This window comes from Elephas maximus, chromosome 20 (genome assembly GCF_024166365.1).
Source record: "Elephas maximus indicus isolate mEleMax1 chromosome 20, mEleMax1 primary haplotype, whole genome shotgun sequence".
Lineage (NCBI taxonomy): Eukaryota > Metazoa > Chordata > Mammalia > Proboscidea > Elephantidae > Elephas > Elephas maximus.
In genome coordinates this window covers 60,103,450-60,117,237 of record NC_064838.1, presented here as the reverse complement: position 1 = coordinate 60,117,237, position 13,788 = coordinate 60,103,450, and the positions used below count along the sequence as shown (strand labels likewise).

The following is a 13,788-nucleotide window of genomic DNA, read 5'->3' as shown; positions in this document are numbered from 1 at the left end:
TGAATTAATTGACCACTTATCAAATGAGCCCCACTCAGACATCCTTCCCATTGAACACCAGGCCTCCCACTATACTGGGAGTTGGCTCTTTGTGCCTCTTTTTTTTAAATATTGATCTATGGTTGTTTCTGGCACCCGGAAATACTGTGAAAATAGATTGCACATCAATTGCAAAATGAAGTAGCCAGTCTTGCAAAAGAAACAGGGTTTTATCAAGTTAATGGAAGTAATGCTGGAAGCTGGGTTTGTGTCATGTGCAAATTCTTTAACAACAGTCATTTGTTATCAGTTGAAAAGGGAAAAGTCAATAAGCATGATGACTGTAAAGGGGCTTGACGGTTAAGTGGCTGGATGTTAGAGGCTTATGACAGGTTCTTGGGACAATGGTAAAAAGTCTTGAATATTTTTGCCGAAGTCACCTTCTTAGTGACTACTGATGAACATGAAGGATGTCACATCACATCCTCATACCATCTGATTAGAAAAAAAAGTGCCAAATAAATCAACACTTATTTTATTCTTTGTTCTTTGTATGAACTAGCATGTCATTGAAATGATAACCTAAATTTTATTTAAAGGAAGATACATAGATACTCATTTCTGAAAATTCTAGCCTCAATTTTAAAGTCTCAAATCTCTACCCTGCCATTTACTCTGAAATTTTGGCCCCTGTCAAGGGAGGTACACCTTACGTGCCATTTTTCAGGTCCCAGTTTTCCTCTAATAAGGAAGGAGATCCCTGTATATTTGCCTTGGAGACCTTCTCTCTCTAGCTGGGCCACCAGTTAGCCATTCTGAATTAGGAGCAGGAGGAAACAGGAACAAAGTATCTGTCAGTCTAACCATCTCTATCTACACTGGTGATGCTGAATCTTTCTAGGTCGTGGACCCCTTGGATGGAGAACGTGATAATAAATAAGACCCTCTCCCTAAAAAAAAGGCACATACACAAAATAAATTTCAAAGGGTTCACATACCCTCTTGATGTCTACTTAGGGACCATAGATATGAGGTCATAGATTGAAAAAAAAAAAAAACCTGATCTATACCCCTGATTCCTAATCACATATTATTTACCTATTATATGCATCATAGGGGCCCTAGTGGCTACTAACTAAGAAGTCAGCAGTTTGAATGCTCCTTGGAAACCCTGTGGGGGCAGTTCTACTCTGTCCTATAGGGTCACTATGAGTCAAAATCAACTCCATGGCAATGGGTTTGGTTTTCTTTTCTTTTTTGATTATATATATATCATATATTTGTATACATATGTATGCAGAAACATATGTGTGTATGTATATACAATATATAGTACACACACACACGTTTAAGCACCTACTAAGTGGCAGAGCGCTTTATATATTTTTATCTTCTTTGATTCTGACATACTCTATAGGGTATGTGATACAGTCCTAATTCTGTAGGTGGAAAAACTGGGTCTTGAGGAAGGCTAGGTAACTTGGCCTAAGTTCCCATGAAGTGCCTTATCTTTCATTTCACACACTGGGGTTTTCTAAGGCCAAAACCTCCAATTTTTCTGTCACATCGTGTCAACTCTATGTGTTCACATATACCGCACTGACTTTTTTCTTAATAAGTAACTTTTATTACAGAGTCTTTCCTAATTACACAAGACATACATGTTTATTATAGAACTATTAGACATTCTAACTTTTAACTTTTGAAATACCCTCAGTTCTTATTTTAAATTGATGAAAGAACGGGTGGTGTTACTCTTTTTTGCCCTCTTCAGTTCATTTTTTCTCTAAATTTGTTGTTACTGTTGAGAATATACACAGCAAAACGTACACCAGTTCAACAGTTTCCACATGTACAATTCAGTGACACTGATTACATTCTTTGAGTTGTGCAACCATTCTCGCCCTCCTTTTCTCAGTTGTTCCTCCCGCATTAACATAAACTCACTGCCCCCTAAGCTTCCTGATGATCTTTCTAGTCACTGTTGTCAATTTGATCCCATATAGATAGTTCTTAAAAGAGCACAGTGCTCAAGGCAGACCTTTTTTACTAGTTAAGCTAAACTTTTGCTCGGTTTTAAGATGACTTCAAGGGATATTTTTGGTTTAAGGTTTAAAGATTATCTCAGGGTAACAGTTTCAGGGGTTCATTCACCCTCCATGGCTCCAGGAAGTCTAGAGTCATGAGAATTTGAAATTCTGTTCTGTATTATCCTTCTTTTGATCAGGATTCTTCTATGGAATCTTTGATCAAAATGTTCAGTAATGATAGCTTGGAGGCATCCAGTTCTTCTCGTCTGGTGGCAAATGAGACCATTGTTCATGGAGGCAGTTACCCACACATTCCATATCCTTCTCCTGTTCCTGACTCTCTTTCTTCCTCTGTTGCTCCAGGTGAATAGAGTCCAATTAGTGTGCTTTGGATGGCCACTTACAAGCATTTACAACCCCAGGTACTATGCAGCAAGCTAGGAGGTAGAACAGAAACACTAAACACGTTGTTAGGTCAATTAACTGGGATGTCCCATGAACCATGACCCTAAACCTCCAAACAAAGGAATCAAGTCCTGTGTGATGTTTGGTTATACATAAGCAGCCTCAGCGGCTGCTCTTTGTTTGTTTGTTTGTCGCCATTGTAAATATATCTATCACACAACTTTTGCCAATTCAACTTTTTACAGGCATATAACTTACTGAGAGCAATTTAATAATCTACTCTACAATCCTACCCTTAATCAATGCAATTTTTCCATCACTGTTAGTCCCCTTTCTCCCCTCTCCTGACCCTGGTAACCACTAAAAAACTTTGGTCTCTATGTATTTGCCTTTTCTTACCTTTTTATATGTGAGGTCATACAACATTTGTCCTTTTGTGATTGGCTTATTTCACTCTGCATAATGTTTCCAAGCTCCATCTGTACTCTGGCATATATCAAGACTTCATTTCTCCTCCTGGCTGAGTAGTATTCCATTGTATGTATGTACCACTTTTTATTTATCCATTTCGTCTGTTGTTGAGCATTTAGGTTGTTTCTGCCTTTTGGCTCTTGTGAATAGTGCTGCAGTGGACATTGGTGTACAAGTCTCTTTTTGAGTCTTCGCTTTCAAGTCTTTTGTGTATATACCTAGGAGTGAACTTGCTGGGTCATGTGGCAGCCCTGTTTTTAGTTTTTTGAGGAACTGCCAACTCTTTTCCACAATGGCTGTATCATTTTGCGTTCCTACCTGCAACGGATAAGGGTTCCATTTTCCCCACATCTTGACAACATTTGTTATTTTCTGTCTGTTTTGTTTTATCTTTGCCATCCTAGTGGGAGTGAAATGGTATCTTATTATGGTTTTGATTTGCATCTTTCCGATGGCTAATGATGCTGAGCATCTTTTCGTGTGTTTGGCGGCCAGCAAATGTCCTCTTTGATGAAATGTCTATTCAAAACCTATGCCCATTTCATGATTGGGTTCTTTGTCTTTTTGTTGTTAAGTTGTTGAAGTTTATATATATTTTGGCTTTTAGACTCTTGTCAAATATATAGTTTCCAAAGATATTCTCCCAGTTGGTACCTTGTCTTTTCAGTTTTTTGGTAAAGTCTTCTGATGAACAAAATTTTTTTAATTTTTATGAGGTCCCATTTATTTATTTTGTCTTTTGCTGTTTGTGCTTTTGCTTTTATATTAGTAATCCATTGCTGAAAACTAGGCCTAACAGTGTTACCCCTACTTGTTATTCTAAGAATTTTATGGTTTCATTTTGCACATTTAGGTCCTTGATCCATTTTGATTTTGTTTTGTTGTTGTTGTTGTTTTGTTTTGTTTTTGTGTGGTGTGAGGCATATATCCTGTGTCATTTTTCTGCATGTGGAAATTCAATTTTTGCAGCACCATTTATTGAAGAGACTCTTCTTTCCCCATTGAATGGACTTAGTTAGCACCCTTTTCAAAAATTGGCTGACCATAGATGTGTGGGTTTATTTCTGGACTCTCAATTTTATTCCATTGGTCTATGTTGCTATTGTTATACCAGTATCAGGCTGTTTTGATTACTGTAGCTGTACAGCATGTTTTAAAATCAAGAAGTGTGAGCCCTCCTACTTTGTTCCTCTGTTTTGACGTTGTTTTAGCTATTCAGGGCCTCTTGCCATTTCATATAAAGTCAAGGATTGGTTTTTCTATTTCTGTAAAGAAAACTGTTGGAGTTTTCATTGGGATTGCATTGAATGTATAGATTGCTTTGGGTAGTAATGACATCATAACAGTGTTAAGTCTTCCATTCCACGAACATGGAACATCTTTCCATTTATTTAAGTCTTCTTTAATCTCTTTCAGCTGTGTTTTATAGTTTTCATTATGTAAGTTCTTCATGTCCCTAGTTAGATTTATTCCTAGGTATTTTATTATCTTAGATGCTACTATAAATGGAATTGTTCCCCTAGTTTCTCCTTCTGATTTCTCATTGCTGGTAGGTGGTGGTGGTCTGATTTTATAGATGGTGAAATGGAGGCCTTAAATGTAAATGATCTGCAGTTGGCAGCTCACTGATGCTTTACCTACGGTAACCCAGCAGGCCTCGGGGTCTGCTGCATTGCCCTCTCACACCTGCCCTATTCTCAGCATTTCTTTGACCCCCTTCACCATGTCCACAAAGACCCATTACTATTAAAAGCCCATAGTCACGTTTTAATCCACCCCAGCACTGCAGAGTCCTGGAGGGCATTGGTGAGTTTGGCTCTCATTGTTTTTTCTACCTTTCTTGAAACCCAGAGAACTAATATTTATCATGAAAGCTGCTTTGCCTTAATAATTCAGAGCCTCAATTTTATTTATAATTTAAGACTTATTTTTCTTTAAATATTTTATCTTCAAAATTAGATGCTGTCTTAAGTCTGATTTTACAAATGGGAGCCACAGTTTTTCCAAAGATATAATTGTCCTGTAATACATCGGAAAGTAATAAGGAAATAATTGTAGCTAATGGTTTTTTAATTATTAAAATCACAGCTAAGTAATAAAAAAGAGTTTGTTGTATAAATATATTTATTTAATCTCTATATTGATCTATTAGGAATTTAATGGAAAGGTAAAAATTCAATTTTACAAGATGACATTCTCTTTTAAAATAAGGGTCACTTAGACAAAAAAAAAAAAAAGTTGTTATTCTATGCCAGACACTATTCAGTACTTTATATATATTTACTCATTTAATTCTCACAACAACTTTGTTGTTGTTGTTGTTAGGTGACATCCAGTCGGTTCCGACTCATAGTGACCCTGTGTATGACAGAACAAAACACTGCCTTGTCCTGTGCCAACCTCACAATCATTGTTATGCTTGAGTCCATTGTTGCAGCCACTGTGTCAATCCATCTCGTTGAGGGTCTTCCTCTTTTTCTCTGACCCTCTACTTCACCAAGCGTGATGTCCTTCTCCAGGGACTGGTCCCTCCTCATAACATGTCTAAAGTATATGAGACATAGTCTCACTATTCTCTCATTTTTTTAAAGAGTATACTGGCTATATTTCTTCCAAAAGAGATTTGTTCCTTCTTCTGGCAGTCCATGGTAGATTCGCTATTCCTCAATAGCACCATAATTCAAAGGCATCAATTCCTCATACTTCCTTATTCATTGTCTAGCTTTTGCATGCATATGAGGGGATTGAAAACATTATGGCTTGGATCAGGCACACCTTAGTTTTCAAGGTGATGTCTTCACTTTTTAACACTTGAAAGGGGTCTTTTGCAGCAGATTTGCCCAATGCAGTACACCATTTGATTTCTTGACTGCTACTCCCATGGGCGTTGATTGTGGATCCAAGTAAAATGAAATCCTTGACAACTTCAGCCTTTTCTTTCTTATGATTTTGCTTATTGGTTCAATTTTGAGAATATTTGTTTTCTTTATGTTGAGATGTAATCCATATTGAAGGCTGTAGTCTTTGACCTTCATCTGTAAGTGCTTCAAGTTCTCTTTACTTTCAGCAGGCAAGATTGTGTCATCTGCATAATGCAGGTTGTTAACAAGTCCTCCTCCAATCTTGATGCCCCATTTTTCTTCATATAGTCCACCGTCTTAGATTATGAGGTTGGAATTACTATCATCTCCATTTTACAGATGAAGAAACAAGCGCAGAGAGGTTAAGTAACTTGCCATAGGTTGTAGTGCTAATAAGGAATTTGCATACAAATTCCTTCGAGTCTGGTAAAACTCAGCTTAGATAATAGCAAGTCCCTTGAAAATAGAACCACACCGTAGAAGAGCATCTGGAGACTCTATTTTATCTAGCATTGTGTTTGCCAGAATTCTGTATCCCACATGAAGATAACTGATGCTCATAATGACTACCTCGAGGCAGAATACAGTTTTGAAAAACCTTCTTAATCATCCTGGAAATGTCAATATCAAGAAAGCACCAATCCAGGAAATGTCAGCCTGGCTTTTTGATTTTTTTTTAAAGCTGCTTTCTAGATGATTGCTGATGCCATTTTTTAAACTTGTGTTCTGTTTCTCTGAAAGACTTCTTTAAACAAGTCACCTTGATGCGATTGAAAAAGAATTTGTTTCAATATGTATATGTATGTATATACTTAAACTCTGTCTTGATCTATTAAGAATTTAAGAAAAAAGTGAACATTCAACTTCACAAGATGATATTCTATTTTAAAATAGTTTTAGTTTGGGAAAAATTACATTATTATTAATCAAAATATAAAGCATAAATTCTTTGTCTGGAACTAGAAGATACCCGTGGATGGAAAAAAAAGAAAAGAAAAAGCAAAAAAACTCAGAACTGTCTTGTACCCTGTGACAAAAACTACCTTTTGCTTAAAATACACACTTCCAGACAAGCCGTAGCCCTGTCAAGAAGACATGCTCACAGAGCCTCCCTCCCCCCCAGCCCCTCACCGGACCACAGGTAGATCAGCACTTAAAAAAAATTTCTCCTAACCAAGCAGCCACTCCCTATAAAAATTATGAGAGTAAATTTCTGTGGCATGTTCACCCATGAAAATATAAACTCAGGTAAAGAAGTTGATAACAAGAATTCACAATTGTTTCCTCTTTAGGCAGATAGATGCATATATCCCCCTGTGACTTTCAGCATAAAATATTTATTTTCCAGTCAGGGAAAATATCACTTAGCCCTCATCTATTTCTCAACCACTTGGTCTTGAGAGTATCAAAAAAAAAAAAAAAAAGTTGCCATCAAGTTGACTCCAGCTGCGGGAGAGACCCCATGTGTGTCGGAGTAAAGCTGTACTCTACAGGATTAACACTTCTAAATCCATATGCAGATGAGGATTTTACAAGAAAATTGCCCCTCTCCCCTTCTTCATCATTCCTGATGGGCTATCTAGTACACTTTGGGATGGCATGGTAATGGCATGGTATCCTTACGTGGGAGAAAGCGTATCATTCTGTGAGGGAGAATTAAAAGAATTAAAGCTCAGATACGCTGAAGACGTGTGAGCCAGGGAGAAAATATGGGGTAAGCATATAGAGCCTGAGCTTAGCAGCTCCTTTCGGAGAGAAAGTACTCACAGATGACAAAGGAATACAGTCCTTCAGGTTCCCCATGCTTTCCTCTTTACCTGATAGTTTAAGGAGGATTCCCTGCATCACCTATATATATTCCTCATTTGTTCATTCAGCAAGTCCTGAGGGCCCACTATAGGAGCCCTGATGGCACATTGGTTAAGCACTTAGCTGCTAACCAAAAGGTTGGCAGTTCAAACCCACCCAGTGGCTCTGTGTGAGAAAGACCTGGCAATCTGCTTCCATAAAGATTATGGCCAAGAAAACCCTATGGGGCAGTTCTGCTCTATCACATGGGGTCACAGTGAGTCAGAATCAACTCAGCAGCACCCAACAACAACTCTAGGCCAGAGGAGTCCGTGGGCGGTGCAAACATTTAACGCACTTCGCTGCTAACCAAAAGATTGGAGGTTCAAGTCCACCCAGCAACACCTGGGAAGAAAGCCCTGATCTACTTCTGAAAAGTCAGCCATTGAACACTCTATGGGCCAGAGTGTTAGTCTAACATGCACGGGGTTGCCATGAGTCAGAGCTGACTAGGCAACAACTGGTTTGGTTTGGTTTTACTGTAGGTCAGTCCTGTGGTAGCGTGTGCTAGTGTGACAGAAAGTGTCTATGCATCAGTGATGCTTCTCCTTCCTGAGTATAAAGGAAGGTTTTGTTTCCCTGCTTCCCTTGCAGTCAGATTGTGACCATTGGACAAGGTTCTGGCCCATGGAAGTGATAGGCTTCCGCTTCTATTCCTTGCCATAAAATACTCCTCATGATCCTCCTTGTGCTCTTAAAAGAAACTTAAGATATTTAACATAAATCAAGGACCTTGATGGATTAGCAAAGTATGTGGAAAGGGTGGCTGGAATGTTCTGATGATAAGTATGCAAGTTCACAAAGACACCAAGACACTATGGAAATGTCCGCTCTTCTTTTGACAGGAAAAGAAAAAAAGTCATAGGAAGAGGGGGATTCAGAGGGAAAAATCCTATGTTCCAAAGAACAGGAACCTACATACAGTACCTGAATGTAAACGGACATTTAGTAGTTGGGACTCTTCATCACTCCAAACTAATTTTATAACAGGAAGAAGGGGAGTATATTGGCTCTTCCATCTGAAAAGTCAAGTCAAGGTGGAATGGCTTCAGGTATGGCTGGGTATGTCATTAGGACCTGGTCTGTGACCGTGTCTTGGCTTTGCTTTCCGCTAAGGGCACTTCACTATCAGGCTTCCACCAGAAGGTTGACCATAAGAGAGAAAGGCAGCTGCTAACACCTCAGGTATTTATATAACCACATAGATATCCCAGCAGTGAAGAAGCTCGTAGTTCCAACAAAAGTCCCGAAATGAATTTTCATTACACCAGCCTTTGACATATTCCCATCCATGAACAATCACAGTGTAGCTAAGAAATAGGACATGTTGATTGACTGGGCCCTTCTCACTGCCTGAGAGTTGGGAGGAGAGTGGTTCACCAAAGGAAAAACGAAGGGACTATTACGAGAAGAAGGCCTGCTGGGTAATGAGCAGGCACAAAGAGCAGATACCTGCTGCAGGGGATTTCCACAGAGTTGAAGGGCTGGAAGCAGAGCCAGCAGCACAGACTGGTTTGAGAAAGTGGAAAATCAGGATGTCTGTCTTCTGTTTGCTCATGTGTTCTTCTGCCTCCTCTCAGCCAGCTTCTTCTACCTTCATCATGCCCATTTCTATGGCCTGCTTATCTCCACAATGTTATCATAGGTTGACTCAGTCTCTTGGAATCCCTCTTAATCCCTAGGGGAGGAAGCTTATTGGTCTATCTCAGAACCAGGCCACAAGCTACAGGTCATTGGTCAGACTTATAGATTAGTTCACCAGAGGCAGGTGTCTACCTTTGATACAGTTACCTCAAGCAAGTTAAGGCAGACCAGGTTGTATGCGGGGTTTCTCCTCTCAGGGCTGTGAGTAAGGTAGGATCTGTAGAAAGGTATGCTAGGAAACCAATAATATATGTCAAGAACAGGCAGAAACTTGAGTGGGAACCAGACTGAAAAACCATTCCTAGAATGTAAGCCTTGTTGAAAAACCCGGAATCTTATTCTTTGGCAAAGATGGCAGACAAGGAATGGACTGTCAAGAAAGCAGAAAGGTAAAGTTAGTTATCAAGAAGGCAGACAAAGAATCATAGCAAAGGCTTGGCTGCTGCAATACTGCCATAGCTTTCTTCTCCTAGGGAGGACCTGTGCATTGTGGCAGCACAGAATTTCCCAGGCAGCCCTCCTGAAGTTGCTTCCTCCCTATTTGACATGGCTGTCTATGGGTCTATAGGCCTCTGTGGACTAGTGTCCTCCTTATCAGTGGCAGCAGATGCCTTGAGTGATGTACCACCTCTGCTGTCTCAGCCTTGGTTCAAGCCTGGAAACATCTGCTTCCTGCCCTTGGTAAACTCATTAGTAGACCATGGGTTTAAGTGAGTCAGTTAACTAGAGTCAAAGATTAAATGTCTGTACATGTGTGCACATACGCATCTGTACACACACACACACACACACATACATACCTGAGGAAACAAAAGTACCATAAATTCATGCAAGTTGGTGAATTGGGTTTTGAGTTGGGTTAAGAACAAGAGAGAGTCTTCATAAATACCAGTGTCTAGTGAGCCTTGGTGCTATATGCAGCCAATTTTTCCTGGCTGATACAGATTTAAGTTGATAGAGTTTTCAGGCCCAGCAGGATCTTTAGTCTTTTGCAATCATCCATTTGTTTGTTCATTCGGTCAACAAATATTTATGTCTATTATGTACCAGATTCTGCAACCTAGCATCTTCTCCCCTTTTGGCCCCAGCCAATGTTCTTTCTTTTCTCTCTGGTTGGTATCCTGCTCCCTAGCCTCCTGGGTATGAATACAACTGTCATTCCTGGCCTTAGAGATTCTTCTCCTTAATTTTTGTTTCTGGGTCCCTGGGATTCATCCCTGCAACCTTGATGTAGGTCTCTTCTCTGTCCATTTGGTCTGGGAAGATGCTAATATGACTTCTTCCCTTGAACGAAGCTGGTGTTCCTCTCCTAGCACCCAGTCTTATCTCTCTGGAGGAGGGTACCATGTTTCCATAATGTCTAGGTGTCAGATTCTGGGCAGCAGCTGATGCCTTCTTCTGACACACCCTATGTGTGCCTGTTTTCTTTTTGAGAATTACCTCCTCTTCGAAATTCATTGACCCTGGGTCCAAAGAGCAATTCACCTTGCTTTGAAAGCATTGCTCCAGGGTGTTCTCAGCTCTCAGGTGTCATCAAGGGAGACACAGTAGACAGCGCTTTTACCAGGGACCATTCATTATACTATCTTTGAGGAGAATATAGTCTGCAGCAAGGTATGGGGGCAGGGTGGTGTTTTGTGAAGCTGCAGTGCACTGCTTGCTGTTAACACTATTCTAATATAGTTTTGTGAGTAAAAATGAAGAAAAATATTTCAAGTTTTCCCGATTTCCTTTAAGTTTTTAAAACAAAGTGGTAGTGATTAGCCAGCCCTATCCACCCGTAAGGAAGTCAGTTTAAAACCTGGTAACCTGCCAGTGACATAAAAGTATTCAAATGTTGTGTATTTATTAATGTATTTACTTGGGGGATGGGCAAGGACTCTGGTCCCTGTTCTCATGGTGCCCTTTGGCAAAAAGATGAGAAACTCTAACGTGAATCTCTCTGAAGTAGTAAGTCATTCATGGCCAAACTTTTAATTGAAGGTAATAATAATTCCAGTAATATTATTAAGAATCACCATTAATACGGGAAGGACTGAATTCACTGACATCATGCCCAAACTATGCCTAGTGAGAGCTGCCTGGCTGAGCCCCCGGGGGGAAGAATTTTCATAATCCATTGAAAAGTTATGAGCTCCTGTGCTTGCATCAAGGAGAAAATCAGTGTTAACCATTTGGGAAGCCATGTAAAAATGGAGAAAAAGCTACTTGTGCTTTTAACAACTTAATTACTAGAGTTAATTCTCACAAAAACCCCATGGAGGAGGTGGGGGGGTGTGGACAGTGGCACATTATCCTGGTTTTATAGGTGAGGGCAGTTTCCAGACGCTCGGAACAAACGTGGTCGCGGAGAGAGAGAAAAGATGACTTACTGTTGTGGGAGGAATGAGGTCCTGAGCCAAAGGGCTCAGTGTCTGGGTTAAGACAAGGGGGATCATTGTGTGAGGGGAACTGAACAGAATAAGAAGAATCTGGGTTAAGAGCCTAACGGAATTGGGTTCAATTATTGCTTTTGCCAGTTATTAGCTTTCTGACCTTGGCTAGAAGGGTTAACCTTTCAGAACCTTAGTTTTATCATCAGTAGAATGGGAATAATAATAGTAACTAACTTACGGGGTTGGAAGGGCTAGTGAGATAATACAGTAAAACCTGCAAAAGCTGGAACCTGTATTAGGTGGAAACCTAGTGGAGAAAGAAAACTGAAATAGAGAGCAAAAGAAGCCGTGGTGGCACAGTAGCTCAACGCTTGACTTCTAACGGAAAGGTCAGTGGTTCAGTCCCACCAGCCACTCCATGAGAGAAAGATGTGGCAGTTTGCCTCTGTAAAGATTGCAGCCTTGGAAACCCTATGGGGAAGTTCTACATTGTTCTATAGGGTCACTATGAGTCAGATTCGACTTGACAGGAGTGGGTAATAAAAAGCGAAGGAAAGGGGTAAGACTGCACCCTGATAAAGACAGAAAACTTGCAAAATCCAGAAAAATAAGGCAACCCTGTCACATTCCAGCTCTTACAGGTTTCACTGTATAATGTCAAATTCTTAGCCCTATGACTGGCACATGGATAGTTACCACTATCTTATATCCTTATAATTATTCTCCTTTAATTAACTCTATAAAAATGCCATAATATGCCAGGGGCCATGCTAGATATGGAGCCTTGGTGGCACAGTGGTTAAGAACTCAGCTGCTAACCAAAAAGTCAGCAGTTTGAATCCACCAGCCACTCCCTGGAAACCCTGTGGGGCAGTTCTACTCTGTCGTGTAGGGTCACTGAATCAGAATTGACTCGACAGCAATGGGTTTGTGGTTTTTTTATGCTAGATATAGAGATCAGTTCCTTTCAAGCTTATAGTCTAATGAGAGAGGTAGCAAAACACAAGTAAACACATCAAGAAGTAAAATACTTGCAAATTGTGCCAGATTCGAAAGCTTGGCTCCAATGAGCACTCAGTGGTATAGAGCTGCCATTTGTACAAGGGCCGGAGAGTGGTTTTTAATACCTTGGGCTTTCGAGTTAGTCACACCTGGGTCAGACCAGCTTAGATGCCAGTCTCTGCTCCAGTGCCTTTGGGCAAGTTCTTCATGCTTTCTGAACTGAGCCTCCCTCTACGTGGGGTGGGTCTCAGCAGTGCCTGGCACATGGTGGGTCTCAGTTGCCTCAGCAGAGCCCCACCCCATCCCTCTAGTGGCTTAGGCTCATGCCTTTCCATCTTCTACAATATGATTCTATAGTCCCCATTTGAAAAGGACTATGAAAGGCAATTTCAGTTACATTTCTCTGCTTTGATGTGGGTGAGAAAAGGAAATTTCCATCTCTGAAGTTATCATTGGTTTGAGTAGGGAAAGAAGGGGAGCATTACAGAAGGGTCATTGGCCTGGCAGGGGCTTGCCACCACACATCTGGTCCTGAGGAGGAGCCGGGTACAACAAGCTGGTTTATGGAATCGGTGACTCCCCAGGAGAGGGATTGGGAGGCAAGAGTGTCCCAGCCTGCCCCTGAGATCACAGCAGGTCCCGGCAGTGGCAGGGGTGTGGCTGGGGCACAGCAAACAGTTGGAGTGACGCTGAGAAGAACCGACTTCCCATAGCCTCCCGTTTCCCCTTTGCATGATTTGACCTAACACTGGCTTCCTAAAGCCATGACCGCACACTTCTTTTGAGAGGCAGGCTGGTTTGTCATTAGCAGGCTGGGCCGCTAGAACAGGAGTCTACAAAGTACGGCCTGCAGGCCAAATCCAGTCCCCATCCTGTTTTTGTGAATAAAGTTTTACTGGGAAGTTTTAAGTAAGTTTTTGTAAAGAAAGGTTTACATAAACACCTGTTTGTTTATGCATTGCTCCTGGCTGCCTTTGAGGTACAACGGCAGAGGTGGATAGTTGTAGCAAAAGCCATATGGCCCACATATCCTAAAATATTTATTGTCCGGCCCTTTGTAGGAAAAGTTTTCCAGCCCCTGATTTAGCCCATTGCAGTTTTGGGGGGAGCTGATTCTACCATCCATCCATCCATATAATTCTCCATCATGTAATACGCTCTATAGACAGTGTC

At 40.7% G+C, this 13,788-nt stretch overlaps 1 protein-coding gene across 5 annotated transcripts in view; it reads left to right on the top strand.

The window, feature by feature from the left end:
- ERC2 (ELKS/RAB6-interacting/CAST family member 2) overlaps positions 1-13,788 on the top strand; it is a 1,130,613-nt gene that overhangs the window by 961,819 nt on the left and 155,006 nt on the right. The window lies entirely within an intron of this gene.